We start from the raw sequence: 15,809 nt of genomic DNA on the forward strand, positions 1-15,809 counted from the left end.
CTGCTCAGATGAATCCCATGCCACTTTACTGCTATAAGAATTTAAGACTTAGAGTTCAGTGGAATTCTGGAGCCACTAAATATTTTGAATATGTGTTTCTTTGGCTGGTAACAACCTAGCTATTACTACTGATGGACTAGTGCCTTTTGATTCATAAAATTACATCTGATTTTTCACTACAATGATTTGAAATATCAACGGATTACAAATTCTAGAAATCCAGAAAAGCAACGTCATGGAATAGCTTCCATTTAAAAAAAAAAAAAACAAACAAAAAAGGAAAGCAAACAGAAAAAATGTTCCCATAACCAAAGTCCCCAAGTAAACAAGATGTATGTGTATATAAACAGGCGCCAATATTCTTACACTGTGAAACATGGTAACTTTTGATATTATTAAGCAATTTAGACACTGCTAGCAAGTTCCTACTAACCAAGGTAATCTAATTTCTGTTGCTTTTCAAAGTAAATTGATTTTTTTTTTCTTTTAGCCGTCTGGTAATTGAACAAATTTATACAACTGTGATGGGAGTTTACTTACCACCACACAATGCATAAAATCCTTTACAAAGACAAACTATATTACTTTATAAAATTGCATTTTTGTTGTAATTAAACAAATTGTATTTAAACTTGCTCTGTGTTTCCAAAGCAAGCAATAGCATTTTGCTATAAGCTACACTTTACTTGCAGGTGTTAAGAGGTTTCTTCATTTGCTCTACCTTTTTTGAAAGATAATTTTTATTTACAAAATCCAAGAATTTTTCTGGTAAAAATAGCTTTTAAAAAACTGTGGGTAAGAATCTATTGGAAAGCGTAAATTATTGCCTACATTTAGTACATCAGATAAATGACCTAAAATGTCTTTTTAATAATTTTTATCATTTAGGACTTTTTCTTACATTACACCAGGATCCACTTAAAAAATACCTACTTACATCAAAACAGCATTTAAGGGATTTTCATAATTTATGCGTGCGTGCCTACTCAGTTGCTCGTTTGTGTCTGACCCTGTGACCCCATGGGCACCCCATCAACTGTAACTCAGCAGGCTTCTCTGTCCACGGAATTCTCCAGCCAAGAATACTGGAGTGGGTAAGCTATGTCCTTCTCCACGGGATCTTCCCAACCCAGGGATGGAACTCAGGTTTCCTGCACTGCAGGTGGATTCTTTACCATCTGAACCATCAGGGAAGCCCTCATAATTCATCACATATAATTAACAAAACCTATATATTAAACTTAATAGACCACATTGAAGTCTTGAATAAAATTTAGGAATCAGATACTAGTTGTAGTTACTCCTTTAAAAGTTATCACATCAGTTCAAGAAAAATGATATTATTTTAATATTTAATTCCATAATTCTAGTAAGAATAACTATCTCTAAATTAATAAATGTCCTTAACTTTTTTCTGAAAGCATTAAAAAATAATAATAACCACTACTTCACCCATCTTAGGTAGCAAAAGATTTTAATAAGTTTCAATCTTTCTGATAACATTAAGTCTAATTATAGTAATCCAGATGATTAAATACTTTTCAACCTTTCAACCTTTCTTGATTCAAATAATTCAATCAATAATTATTTGAAGAGATGAGTATTTGGGTGGGCCTATAGACTATTTAGTGTTATATAAGAATTTAATGAAGCTACGATTTTAGTCTATCTTTAAAATAGAAATGCTTCCGTCTTTCTTGTAAACAGTTACAAAATCTGTATCTGTTAAGGTAATGTGAACTAATACTTAAACAAATTATCTTAGTAACTGATATGACCAAAACAGGATTTTAAGTCCTTTCCAGGTCTAGTAGCTAAAGTTATTGTTTTTAAATTACAATCCTATAGGACACTAAATTCTTCAAATTTCCAAAACTAAATCTATATGTAGTTACTCTGTGCAAGTGGTATGGATTCTATTAACATGAGAACAGATTTCTACCAGGTAGGGTTCGGTTCATTCCTTAAAAAATAGACTGTAAAACTCTCTTCATTTCATACTACACTTGTCAGTAAATTCAGTGTTATTGAGTATTTATTCACAAAAGTTAGGTCAAGTAAATATTTTGATAGAAAATAGAGCAATAACATTTTATCACTATGGTGTGCTTCTAGTGATCTTCTGACCTTTCCAACATTTGTCTTAACTTACATATTCCTATATTACTTAAGACATTAAAACATTATTTTAAAAATTTTAATAAAACAAAGCTCAAATAATGATCAAAGTTCTAACCCTAAGTAAACCTGGCTTTTAAAGAGATCCTCTTGCTAATTTTAAGAAAGGAAACGCCCAGAAGCTTGGTGTTAACGTTTCTGCTCATTGTGAAAAGTGTAGCAATAAAAACCCCAACTGTTTTTCTTAAATTAAGACTTAAAGAGTACTCCATGTGAGATCTGTATATTTATACTAGTTTTTACAACATCTGTAAGTTTTGTTGTCTGTTTTTGATATTAGTCCACTAATAAAGCATAGAATCAAAAGCCTGGAAAAATTATATTTATTGGAAATCTTCAAGTCCAAACCTCAAGTAATTGGTTTGTTCTACCCCACATGATTCAATATTTTGATTTCCCCAACTACCTGCTCCCAGAGCTATCTGCATTTCTAAATTTGTTTTCTGTTGCCAACACATAGGAACTCAGTGATTGAAAATGGCAGCTGAAGTGCTTCTACAACACATTAATTTTTCTCTAAGTAGTCCAATTTTGTCATCTAAATGTTGAAAACTCTTTTCACTGCATTTTACACCTTTAGAGATTTGTTGAATTCAGGCTCACCATCATATAAAATGAAGAGCAATGTTTTCAAGACAATTTTTAGATTATCACTAATAGCTTTAAAGGATAATGTGTTTTCTTTATAGCACTCTGCATTCAAAGCAGACTAGTTAACAGCAACTTAAGTGCAATAATAGCAATTACATCAATGTGGGCTTTTTTACCTCAAAAGTACTTCCCAGACAACTGAAGAGATCAGATAAGTAAACTATCATAAAATGATTTCAGGTTAATAATATACAATTTGAATGCCACTAAAAAAAATTTCATCGTAATCTGAAAAAAACTTATCCTATTTCACTGAAGACTTACAGTATTATTAGGTGATTAATAGTTATTTTTCTCTCCAAAACTTTTTATTAATTTTCACTTTTAAAAGGAAAATAAGGACTTCGAAATGTGTCCTTTTAAAAGAAAAAAAAGCCCCGTCTGATGAAGGGGTATCAGTTCATGTTCAAAATCAACCAACCATCAAAGGTAGAACTATAAGAGATATGTGCTTATAAATCTCCAAACCATCCCTAAGATTTATTTTCATCCTAAAACTAGGTTTTAGAAAATCTAAAGCTAAATAAATAAAACCAATATTTCCCCAGAAGTTGAAGATAATAGTTCTCCCTTGGCCCATCTGCTTGCCATAAAATAACCCAAATGACCTAAGTACCTGTTATTTATTTCTTTATTCACGGATATTGAGTTGTTTAAAAAAATCAGAGAACATATTTCTCTGCAAGTGCAAAAAAAGCCATTAGTATATGCTATATACATATGAAGAAAAATCTCTAAGCTGACTTCCAGAGTTTACTATTCAATAAAATACAAAAATTTGAAACAAAACAAATCAATATTTAAGCAATTATCTCCATATACAATTCATGAAAAATCTGAGTATCACTTCAAAATCTTTTTCAAACTTATACTTGCAACAGAAGTTGCATTAACCAAGTTTATGTTGCTTTTAATACTCAAAACTCTCCACGGACTTTTTTAACCTATAAATTTAGCAAGTGTATTAAAGTTTCCTGAGTATACAAATGAATGTCCTTTCATCACAGGGTTCTATTGCTTTATACATTAATTAAAAGACTTTCTCAGCCATTTTGCTAATATAACAAAGTGCAGACCTTAGAAAAGTATTAAGTTAACAGGAAAAGCTTTCTCACTCTCTCTTCCACTGAAGGGACCCCAAAAGACAGGCAACAGTGACTCTCATAAAATAAAAGGTCACTCTTTTTCTAGGAACAAACCATTTATCAATAGAAAATAATTGTCTTTCCATTTGCAAGGGCTCCACAGCAACAGACAATGTTTTTAGCTCACATAATTACAAAACAGTAAAAGTTCAGAAACACAGCCTGAATCCACCTCCCTATTTTTACCCTTTACAATTCTCATTGCCCTTTGGGCCTCCACTTGGAAGCAAATGGAAGACAGGCTGAAGTTTTCTCAATTGAGCTGAAGCTAAGAAACCTTTGATATGCTAATAGTCCCCTTCAAACGGTAAGAATTCACACTTGCATTAATTCAAACAATTTGTGCAGAATGATGTGAAATGGCACCTCTTTTAGAAGCAAGCAACAAAAGGAGAGAATCGGAATGTCTGAAGAAACTAAACAACAGAACATTTGTTCTGCAGCATTCTATCACGAATAAACGTGCTAGAGGATGGAGCCGAGGGACCACAAAAAGTTCCACAACACACCTGAACAGAAGTATATTTTCTTACAAAGGGTTTCTCAAGTATTACAAAGATACTAAATTTAAGTTACAAAGTTACCCTTTACCTAGGTCAAGAGTCCCATCACAACTGGGAATGTTGCCAAAGACACCAACACAAACCATTCGATTTTTCTGCTATGGAGGCAAGATTGCCTCCTTGGTGCCCATCTTTTAAGGTCTGCCCAAGATCAAACTTGATTTAATAAATGACATCCCAACAGGCAATTATTTACCAAACGGATGTGACTTTTCCTCATTGTGTAACTCTTGAGTTGAGCAAAGACCAAACTCGGTGGGGCCCGTTCCAGACACAAACATTGACAGGAAAATGAATGGACCAACCATGTCCGTTAAATATACGCCTCTGAAAGAGAGAAGTACACATCGTGTAAAGAATGCAGAAGAAAATTTAAGAATTGGGGGCGGGGCGCGGAGGAGAGTGCCTAAGAACCTGGCCTTTGTAACGGGAACCATATGGTTGGTGGCTGCGGCTCAGACGCTCCCAGGCTGCTTGGAGAAGCTGCTAAGCAGCCTGACACCTTTCAAGAAACAGGAGGAAAACATTTCCTCGGTCTGAATCTGAGACAAAACAGTTTGCATCGGGAAGAACGGAATGAGGGGGGCCAGCGAAGGGGGAAAGGATGGGTGGGGGTAGGCGGGGGAGGAGTCCATAGAAGGTGGGGAAAGGAGATGGACACCGCAGGACTTGTCCCTCCAACTATGCTTTCAGAGGACAGATTGAGCAGGGGATAAAAAAAAAAAGATATTTAGGGATAAAGAAAACCGTGCCTTAGCAGCCGCTCATTGCCGCCTTGACACAGAATAAAGCTTCCAACGATTTCTCCTAATCCAAGCCCCGTAGTTTGGCGAAAGGAACAAACTTTCTAGATTCCTAGCGAAGGAGTCTTGCAGGAGTGCCTCCCCACTGCTGAGGCGCTTCTGTCGCTCCCCTCGCCCTCGCCTCTCCACAGGAGAGCCGGGTGGCCCCAGCCAAGCAAGGAGCCCACGCTCGTTTAAGGGAGCGGGGAGTGGGGGACGGGGGGGGGGTCTCCCTTGCCTCGCGCCCCTCCCACGCCTTTCCCCCCTCAGCTCCCCACCCGGCACCCTGGTCCCACAAGCCAGGCTTCCAGAAGTTCGCAGCTCCAGCGCCAAGCCCAGAAGCCCACACCCCGTAACTTCGCCCTCAGGCCCAGCGCAGCCCGCTGCTGCCCTCTCACTGCGGGTGCGGGAGGCACTTGGCCTTCTGGGGCCCGTTGGGTTCTCGGCCCCGCCGCCCGCCCGGCCCCGCCGCCCTTAATCGTTGCCAGCCCCGTGCCGGCCTGGCCACATCTGGCTGAGCTTTGCTGTCATCCTCGCCTCTCCACACCACCTAACCACCGACAAAAAGAAACAACCACCCACAACAACTCATCCCATCGGCCCCTCACCGCCCCCCCCCCCCCCCCCTTGCCCCAAACTCGCTCCCAGCGTTCGGCCTCCCGGCTCCACTCACAGCCCCGGACGGATCTGCAAGTAGAAGGGGCGGGGGGGAGAGGGGCGAGCTCCCCGCCGGGGCCTCCCGGGTCCACTCACAGCCCCGGACGGATCTGCAAGTAGGAGGAGCGGGGGAGGGGGGGACAGGGACGAGCTCCCCGCCGGGCCTCCGGCGGGGGCGCGCCCCACTTTCTGCCTTCCCAGACAGGCTGTGAAAGAGCGAACGGCACCTTCTCACCAAGGCTCTCAGTAAATCAAAAAACACTCCTCTATCCCCCCCGGAGTCCCCTGCAACTAGGCTGTAACCAAGAGGACTTCACACTGGCAGGGCGAAGCAGCAGCAGGCTGGACAGGAAGGGGAGTTCTGCGGATCGATTTCCGAGGAGGGGGAGGTGGAGGTGGGGGCGAGTAGCCCGAGCCCGCGCTGTTCTCCCTCTTGGCCCCGCCGAACTTTAATAGCGGAGCCCCAACTCACCCTCGAATCCCTACACCTCCAGCATCCACCCCTGTGCGGGAGGCGCAAAGCAAACAGGTCTCCGAAGCACAGAGGCACATTGTTCGCTCCCGCGGCTCTTACCTCGGTCTGCGAGCGCGCCCCGGGGGCGGGCCGTCTGGCGCAGGGGCCGCACGGGGAGAGGCGCAGAGGGCTGCGGCCCCCGGGCCGGCGAGGGCCGAGGCCGGCCGCCGAGTCCGCGCGGGAGGCAGCGCCGCGACTCGCCGGCCGGACACAGCGCCGCGGCTCGGCTCGTCCTCCTGCTTGGCCGCCGCCGCCGCCTCCTCCTCCTCCAGCCAAGCAGCCAGCGCCGGGCGGCTCCTGGGGTTAGGTCAACATTTTCCTGCAGTTTCCCACACACCGCTCCGCGAGAGGGGTCTTTGGCACACGCGCGCGCGCGCCCCCAGACTGCACGCTCCTTCAGAAAGATCAGAAATTCGGGAAGCGGAGCAAAAGGGGTGACGGAGGAAAGAACCCAACAGAGGTGCGCAGACTTGAGTGTCCCCCTCCGAGCGGCAGACGCGGGAGGGGCGAGCGGACGCCGGCGGCGCGAGGCCAACTCAGTTCGTCAGGCGAAACCACTCAGCCCGCCGTCCGCGCCGGCCGGGCCGGCATCCTCGAGCCGACCCTGCGGCCTGGGGAGGGAGACGGCAGCGGCCCCTCTTCACATGTCGGGTCCCTGGGCCGAGGTGGAACGGTGACCGCTGCACCCCCCGCCAAGACTGGCTGAAGGCGAGGACTGGGGCTTGGGGAAGCGGGGAGGTGTAGGGACGAGTCACGCCAGCAACGGAGGGGAGGTTTCCCCCCGCCTCCCGATTCCGACGATCCCGAGGAATTCTCCGGTAAGCTCCCGATTTCGCTCCGGTACCTCTGCGTGTGTGTGTGTGAGAGAGAAGAGAGAGAGGGAGAGAGAGGGAGCGAGACGGGGGAGCGCGAAGTCCTGACACAGACTCTCCGCGAGGTCTGAACTGGAGTCACCTCCAGCCTCCTCCTCCTCCTCCTCGGCCTCCTCCTCCTCCACCCCAAATCCCCACCTCCCCAGCCCCGCGAGTTCGGCTAATCATATAAACATATTAGCGTGTACAACGACAAAGGATAAATCTCTCCCTCCTGATTTTTCCAGCAAAGGGCTCAGGCAAACTCAAAAGATTACAGGCTGCTAAGTGCAAAACGTGGAGCAGATAATCTATAACTCATTGCCGCCCAATAGCCATTTTCCACTCCATTTGAGCAGCTGCGGCGGTGGTGCACCCGAGCAAGGGGGAGGGGAGCGAAAGGGGACACTTACGGGCTCGAGAGGTTCGGGTGGCGGCGGCGGTGGCCCAGCAGCCGCCCGAGAACTGCCCGGCCCCTGCTCCGCCGGCCCGGCGGCCGCAGGGCTGTCCGGGCGGCGGCGGCGGCGAGGGACGCGCGCGCACGGACGCGGAACGCGCCCCGGAGGCGGCCAGTGGTGGCTAGCGCCCCTCCTTTCCCCTCCCCGTCGACTCGCCCTCCCCTCGGTCCCCGGACTCCGCATTCAGTCCACCCCCCACCGCCCCTCCGCATCCACACACCCATTCCATGCCGATCCCCCACCTACCCAAACTCCACTCACTGCGCGCTCGATCCTCCGCGCGCTCCTGCAGCGCGCGCTGTCCATCCTGTCTACACACACGCACTTTAAAAACATTTATTTTATTTCTGGAACGGGGTGAAAGGTATTTGGGAGACCGCGAAACTCCGGCCTCCGAGGCGGGGCGCTGGGGGCTGGCCTGCAGCTCGGGGGTCCCCTCCCCTCTTCCCTCCAGGCTCGGGAGCTCTCTCCTTGCCTGCACTTCTGAGAGGCGCCCAGGATGCGTCTTTTACCCACCCCGTCTCCAGGTTTTCTCTTTTCTCCGCGCAGCGAGCCGGAGGCCCCGAAACTTTTAGTTTCCGCGGCCCTCCTTTTGTGTGACTGTTCGGAGGAGAAAGAACGTCTGTTCGCCTCGGCTGCCTCCGTCCGGCTGCGGCGCGCGGGGGACGCTCCAGGGTTAATGCGTCTTTGATACCTGAGATTTCCGGCGGGCTTGTTAATGAAAGTTACATTTTTTTTAATTGCGATGACTTTTTCTTTGTAGTTACAGAGAGCTAGCCAAACTTTGACTTTATTGACTGTATTTCACAAGAGCGTTCTGTTTGTTTTTGATTAAACCCACCAGGATAAGCAAAGGAAGGAAAGGAGACTACAAGGCTCGTTTCTCGCAAGTGCATTCATCGCGCTATTTAGGTCTGTTTCCCTCATTTCCTTACATTGAAACTGCGTTTGCTCTTGTCCTCTGACCACGCTTCCTTGCACCTCTCTGCTGGTAGTGTCAGCAAACAGCCAGGCAGCGCCTACGATGGACCCAAACTGAAGAGAACAGACCACGACGGAGAATTATCGTACTTGAAAAATGTTTGAAACCCACTTGTGTCCTTTGCATACGAATAAAAACAAACCTGGATTTTTTTTTTTAATTACGAAATTTCTGAACTGAAAGTGACTACATTTTCAGATGTATTTCGAAATCACTGTTTATGCTAATGAATGCAGACATCAATTAAAGGAGCATGTTTGCATTGGTTTTCAGGAAAAACTGATATTCCAAGATTTAAAACCTCTAGAAAATAGAATGAAACTTGAGATTCTTTGCTTTTAGAAACAATATATACTGTGTGTTGCTGTGGGTATGCTGCAGTCATACTTCAGAAATCATTTCAAATAACAGTGTTATTAAAATGTCAACAGCAGATTTTTCGAAAGACATGAAGACTCTAAATACCTATATTTTGTCACAAAGCCAGATATTTGTAGTACTAAAGTAAATACAACTATTGGTCAAGTTTTCTCTCAACTTGTAAAAAATCAAGTTAAAAATACATATGTGTAAATAACAGAAACATGCTCTTTTGGTTGATTCATTTTCATTTTCTCAGATTCAAACAAGAATCCTTGATGATCATTTTTTTTCTACTCATGTTTTAATATTCTCACCAATATTAAAGATAAGAGGAGCCACTTAGAGCATTGGTGCTTTAAACTACATAAACACTTCTATTTGCATAATTCAAATACTATTGATGCAGGATATAAATTAAGGCGAGGAACAAAACACAGTTATGCAGAACTAGTGTGAAACCTTATTTCATTTTTACATCTGTCAGAATTTAGTCAAAAAGGTAAACTTACAGAACTCTCAGACCTGAGGTCATTTATATCATGGTCTCCTTTTTAAATTATTTTATTCATGATTATAAACCAAAATATTTTAAACAGATAAAAATTTGCATTTACTGAAAAATTTTAGCCCTTTCTTTTGTTCATCTTTGAAGATTTTTCATTTATCCAGGCATGATTCCCAGTGAATGCATAGATCAGTCTAATCCTATTTTCTTTGGGGAGGCAAAACTTGGGCTGAAGTTTTTATTTAGTAATTTAGTTAGTAATCAGTAGAAAATGTTGCCTGATTTAAGCTGCCCATATGTTTGCCCATTTACTTATTTATTTAACTCTCTCAGAAAGAATCTCAGGAAGAACTCACTGTCTACATTTCTTAGGTCTGAGGTACTTTGATGTTCAGGACGTAAGTGAGTCACTCTCCACTCTGTTCCTGAAAAGACTATAAGAAAAGGAGGATGCATGGGAGGGGGAAGACATTGTCAGAAGTGGGTTAAAACTATAGGGAGTGGGAAATGCCTCATACAGGTTTTTAATTTTAATGCAATAGGATATGTATTTTATAGAGTTCAAAGGGTTCAGTGCCTTTTTTCCTAAGAATATAATAAGCTTGGTATTGTAAAAATTATATCTAAATGTATTCATTCTCTAGGAGGTAATGTTTTAAATATTAAGGAATTTTTAATTCTTTCCTTACATTTTACACATAATAATGCTTCATCCTTCTCTGTATTCACAAAGGACTGAAACAGCTTTTTAATTGCATTGATATATTCAAGATTAAGCTGTTAGCCACAAACCTGCATTACAAAGGAAAACTTAAATAACACACACACATATCCAGACAACATAATTTGCCTGACACTTCATGACAATTCAAAACATAATTTATAACAATACAGGTGTTATGGTAGGAAAAAAAATGAAATGAGAAGCCTAATAATGTCTGCAGATGTTAGCAAGCTAAGGAGAGTTGGAGTATGTTATGCATTCTCTGCAATCCAATCAATTTAACTACTCAGTCTATATTATTCTTTAAGTAATGGCAAAATCATTGACTTATTCATAATACTTGCTAATTGTTTTTAAAAATAAATCCTACAAAGGACAAAGGAAACACCCATTTCCATTTGTTTTATGTTAAATCAACATCTAACCACTCATGGTGATTTCATTCAAAGAAAACAGAAGGAACTCATTAGTTTATGTGGTTTGAGAGATTGATGGGCTTCAAACATTTTAACCATACATGTTTTTTCCAACTGTAGAAACTCGTGTTTTTAATTTAAACATCTTTAGGAAACTAAAGATTATTTTATTCAATGGGTTCACATATTTCTGATACAGAAATTATGCTAACTTTTAAAGCTATTTACCATCCAGGCATCTTTCTTTAGAGCAAAGTGATAAGGTACATGTCAAAATACAAGTGTGAATACCAATAGTATAGGTACCAATTTAAAGACTCTGAAAAAGTATGAAAATGGGCAGGGTTGCAAAATATTGTGGTTAGTCTAAGCCAGCAGAACACTGGGAGTAACCTGTTCAATGCCCAAATCCAGCAAAATTGGAAATAGGTAAGCCAATTCTAAAAGGGGACACAGAGGAAGACTAGGGTGGTACAGCGAAAAGATCCAGATCTTGATAGTGAAAAATTATATGAAGTTTGAGCTACACTCTGTAGAGACCAATGAGACTAGATTGTATTCATTATTTTTGTCTGTGATGAGAAAGCTCTGTGAGAGTTCAAAAATTAAGCAAAAAACAGGTGAAACTGGTCTAGTTTCTAACACAGAAATAGAAATAAAATTAGCTAGATTTCATCCTAAACTCTGTGTTCCCTTTTCTTCATTGTCACTGCTCAATGATGCTTAGTGCTGAAACTAGTTTTCCCTACTCTAGAAAATAAATCTTTTAAAGCTCTAGAGCAAATCAAAGCAATATATAAATACCCAAACTAAACTAGAGCTGGTTGAAAGTTCCTAGCTTTGTTTTTCATCTTAACTTTGCCATGCATGTAGGCTGAAAAGAAATCAAAACTCATTTTCCATGAAAGCAGAAACATATGAAAGCACTTGCCAAAGCCAATGAGCTTTTAACTCTTCTCCCGGTTCTCTCCAGGCTGAGTAAATCTTGGTCCAAGAAGGACAAACCCTATCTAAAATGTAGAGATGCAGTCTCCAAAACTTATGATAGTTTCAACTGTATTATAGATCTGATTCTGGTGTCTGTGTTTAATGATATTATTTAGAAGTATATAATCACATCCATTATTAAATACATATCATTTTGTAGTAGTTGTTGCTTAATTGCTGAGTGGTGTCTGACTCTGCTACCCCCTGAACTGTAGCCCTCCAAGTTCTGTTCATGAGATTTCCCAGGCAAGAATCCTGGAGTGGATTACCGTTTCCTTTTCCAGGGGATCTTCCTGACCCAAGTATCGAACCCATGTCTCCTGCATTGCCAGGTAGATTCTTTACCACTGAGCCACCAGGGAAACCCCATCTTTAAATATCTACCAAAATAACTGGTAGCTTGACTCTTTCTGTGCACCTAAAGTATTTATATACATCTAACTGTGTATAAAAGATTATACCTTTTTTTTTACCATTATGATACTCAAAAGTAAGCAAGTTAAAAAAGATACCCCTCATAATCATTGCTCCACTGAGGCTTACAAAACTCAAAGTTAATCTTTCTTTCCATAGATTTATTCTCATAACTATTGGGTAATTTCCGCACCTTGAGGATTTTTTATAATCGTCCTATAGATCTATAAATGTGTCTATCGAACCAGGAAGTGTAAGTATAAGAACACTCCCTTTATAGAAAGCTTATAATAATTTTTTATATTTTTTATCATAAATTCTCATCCCTTTTCTATATATGCAAACCTCTGTCAACAATAGAGATGAAACTTCTTTAAGTTTTTTGAAAAATTCTAAAACTAAAAGTAACCTAAAATCACAACTCTGTTTTAAATATAAAGCCTATAAAGTGGGCAGTTCTTAGTAAAGCAGTATGCATCAGATGAGAACAATAGCAAGGCGGTGGTTAATAGTAGAGGCAACTCCACTTTGATTGAATCTAAACCCTCAAAGATAACCAAATAGCAATTCACAGAAGTCTAAATTGAATTTTTAGTGCCTCTGAGAATATGACTTTGATTATTCATGTCATAGTTCATTATATTGTAGTATGGCAAAACTTGCAAAATGCTTTTAAGAGTCAGGAAACAAACTCACAAATGCCCTCTTTGCATTTCAGAGAGTGAGTCAAAAGTATAATTATATAAAACATAATATTTCATATTAGAAAACATTAAAGTTATCTTAATGATACAGTATAAAATAATAATTGAAATATGTCACTTTGGTATTTTTTAAACACAAAATTATTTTGGTTTTGAAAATATTTGATCATCTACAATTATGTAACAGGAAATGTTTGACCTGGACTTTTTGATTTTTCTGATCATATATAAGCTGGTACTAACATTGTTCATTATTTTGTTCTCTAATTAATATGGTGGTTATTTTTTTAACATCTTTTTTATTTTAAAAAGACCTTTATTTGTTGTATATATTTTAATGAAAATAAGTTTGTTTCAGCATATGGAAACTAGAACAGCAATTTGCAAAGGTTTTTCTTCTCAACCTAGTTCTCATCATAGTTTCTTGATAAGATAATACAATGTTGCCATCTCTATTTTCAAGAATAATTTAAATCTTTATAATTAGGTTTTCAACTTATTGTAACTCTTTACAATGCATTCTTAAAGTCACTATGAAATCCATCACTTAGGTCCTAGACCAAACAATGAGGTAATAGGCATATGTTTTTGTGATAAGTGCATTAGAAAAGAATCTTTTTTTTAAATCAGTATCCAAATTTAGAATCACATTAAAATGTAGTCTGCATTTCAAAGGACTGAAATGATTTGGTAATGATAAGGTTTTGTTGCGTGATATTTAATGAAGAAATTTTGGTTTAGGTGAAACAATAAAAACAAATAAATAATCTCTCCAGCTGTTCTACATTAAAAAGTTGTCAAACCATCAGGTGGATAATATATTATCTGAATGATTTTGATTCAGTGATAGGGATGTGCTGTACTGAACACATCTCTTATCTGAATGTACTGGTTACCAAAAATCACATATCTACAATATAACTTAAGAGGAGTATTATTGCATTAAAAGAGTGTTCCCCCTCATTATGGGAATGTAATTTATGACACCAATTTAATTAGTATTATGCCTTTACTACCTGAATTTAATGACCCAAATTCAAACCACATATATTTCTTGTTCAGACAATGTGGAATACACTGCAAGAAAAGTTAATTTCCTGTTTATTATCTAATGATAATTGAAATGCAATAATTCATGCAAATATGCTGTTACTGCTATTTATGAAGTGGCATATCTCAAGGAAGATGTCATGGAAATAACATGAAAAATATTTACAGTTTGTTAAAATCAGAGAAAATAATTGAATTTGTTAAAATAAAATCAGAGAAAAGACTTCCAGCTATAAAATGTAAATATTCCAGAAATCAAAGAATGTAAACTATTTGTAAATAATATGGATCCCCAGAAGAATATCATTTATCATGTTAAAATAAACTTATGGATAATCAAATAAGGAATCTGAAAAATATTTTTTTAAATGAATTTTGACATTTCACATAATTGCTCAATATTAGCTTTCTCTCCGGTGCCCTATTACAAAATGATTTTAAATATGATTTATATAAATCAAAACAATTTATGCAGATGTAGATTTGAGATGATAATGCTGACCAGTTTGTTTATGTTGAATAGTTCTATACAGGAGGAAATCATGTGATGTCAAAATAGATACTAAATTCAATCTTTAGAGAACTCTTTAACTATTTAGGTAAATTTATAGCTTATCAAAATTTGGAGGTAACTTGTTATACCTTATCACTGAGGGAAATCTATCTTTGACTCAATTTTCCAGTTAATGAAAGAAGTGTTTAAATACTCTGTAGTTAGATTATTAACTTCTACAAAACTGAAACAGATGTGTGTCTTAGTATGCCATTAAATTTATGATTTACATAGAACCCTTACATAGAGCTGAGCGGAGGCCAGTGATTCTAATTTGCTCTAGATTTACAATAACCTGATCTGGTTTTTGTAAGTACTGAAACACTTTAAACAAAATTAGAAAGCAGTTGTGCTTTGTGTGATTAAAGATGCAATTCCCCTTGGAATAATGAGAAAAGTTAGAACATGTTTCTTTCTTTATGGATGTTTCTATTATAAACACGAGTGCTATACATTATATATTTTTGTTACTATGATTTCCTTGTTTTTAATTATAAAATAAACCAATTGAAGTTCATTGGAGTCTCAATTGAAACTATGCCAAAATTTAGCTGAAGAATGTGTACTGAGATTCATAAAAATCCTTAAAAATTTTCCCAGGGTCTTAAGGTCTTGTTGTACAAATACTAGTTCACCATAACTTTCTAGAGCAAAATATATTTCTGATTAAGACCCACACAGCAAAATGACTTGAGTGCCAAACACATTTCAAGCCCTAGAAAATGGCATATATAAAATTGCTCAAGACAAATGATTACTGGATTCATTTGGTTACAAATAGAAAGAGGTTTATCTCATTACACCAATAATAACATGTATAACACTGTTATTTAAATCTCCTTCTACTTTGTTTTGTGAATTATAATCCAGCAGCTTCTAAAAATCAAATCTATAAAAATACATTATTTTTAACACTGTGGATACTGGTTCCTTAAAAATCAGTCAAAAAGGTTGATATATCATTGTAAGCATTTGTGTGTATATTTATGTTTATAGAAAATAACTACATGCAAGAATATTAATTCATTAAAAGTTTATCTCTCATAAAACCTTTATTAGCCCTCGAAGTCTTTGCCACTTCATATAAAATGATTTATCTTTTGAATAAGAAGGTCCCATTAATCTGTTTGACAAAAGAATTTTTAAATCATTTAAATAATTTATTTGAGTGAATTATTTAAATTCTGTAATATATATATATATATATGAGTGCATATATGTATATATCTGTGTCTATATATTTGTGTTCCGCCACAACATCACAGAAGAAATACAAAATAGAATTCAGAATACATTGTCCTTGACACCACCA

The 15,809-nt window shown here is 39.3% G+C and overlaps 1 protein-coding gene and 1 long non-coding RNA gene across 12 annotated transcripts in view; one reads left to right on the forward strand and one right to left on the reverse strand.

Moving 5' to 3' along the window:
* The window catches only part of ADGRL2 (adhesion G protein-coupled receptor L2), a 207,716-nt gene extending 199,140 nt beyond the window's left edge, over positions 1 to 8,576 (reverse strand). For 3 of the 11 annotated variants that reach the window (XM_040232462.1, XM_040232463.1, XM_040232458.1), the window contains exon 1: positions 8,046 to 8,141. The gene's annotated coding sequence lies outside the window, so the exon portion shown is untranslated. Of the gene's footprint in view, positions 1 to 4,733; positions 4,871 to 7,754; positions 7,868 to 8,045; positions 8,152 to 8,315 lie in introns of those variants that run through there. The other 8 variants (XM_040232468.1, XM_040232467.1, XM_040232470.1 and 5 more) reach the window with 6 other exon arrangements.
* LOC120856957 lies at positions 7,235 to 15,014 on the forward strand. The gene is made up of 2 exons (XR_005719530.1): positions 7,235 to 7,308; positions 8,644 to 15,014. It is a non-coding gene; the product is annotated as an uncharacterized LOC120856957 (long non-coding RNA).
* Positions 15,015 to 15,809: the final 795 nt, after the last annotated feature.

This window comes from Oryx dammah, unplaced genomic scaffold (genome assembly GCF_014754425.2).
Source record: "Oryx dammah isolate SB20612 unplaced genomic scaffold, SCBI_Odam_1.1 HiC_scaffold_28, whole genome shotgun sequence".
In the NCBI taxonomy this organism is placed as follows: domain Eukaryota; kingdom Metazoa; phylum Chordata; class Mammalia; order Artiodactyla; family Bovidae; genus Oryx; species Oryx dammah.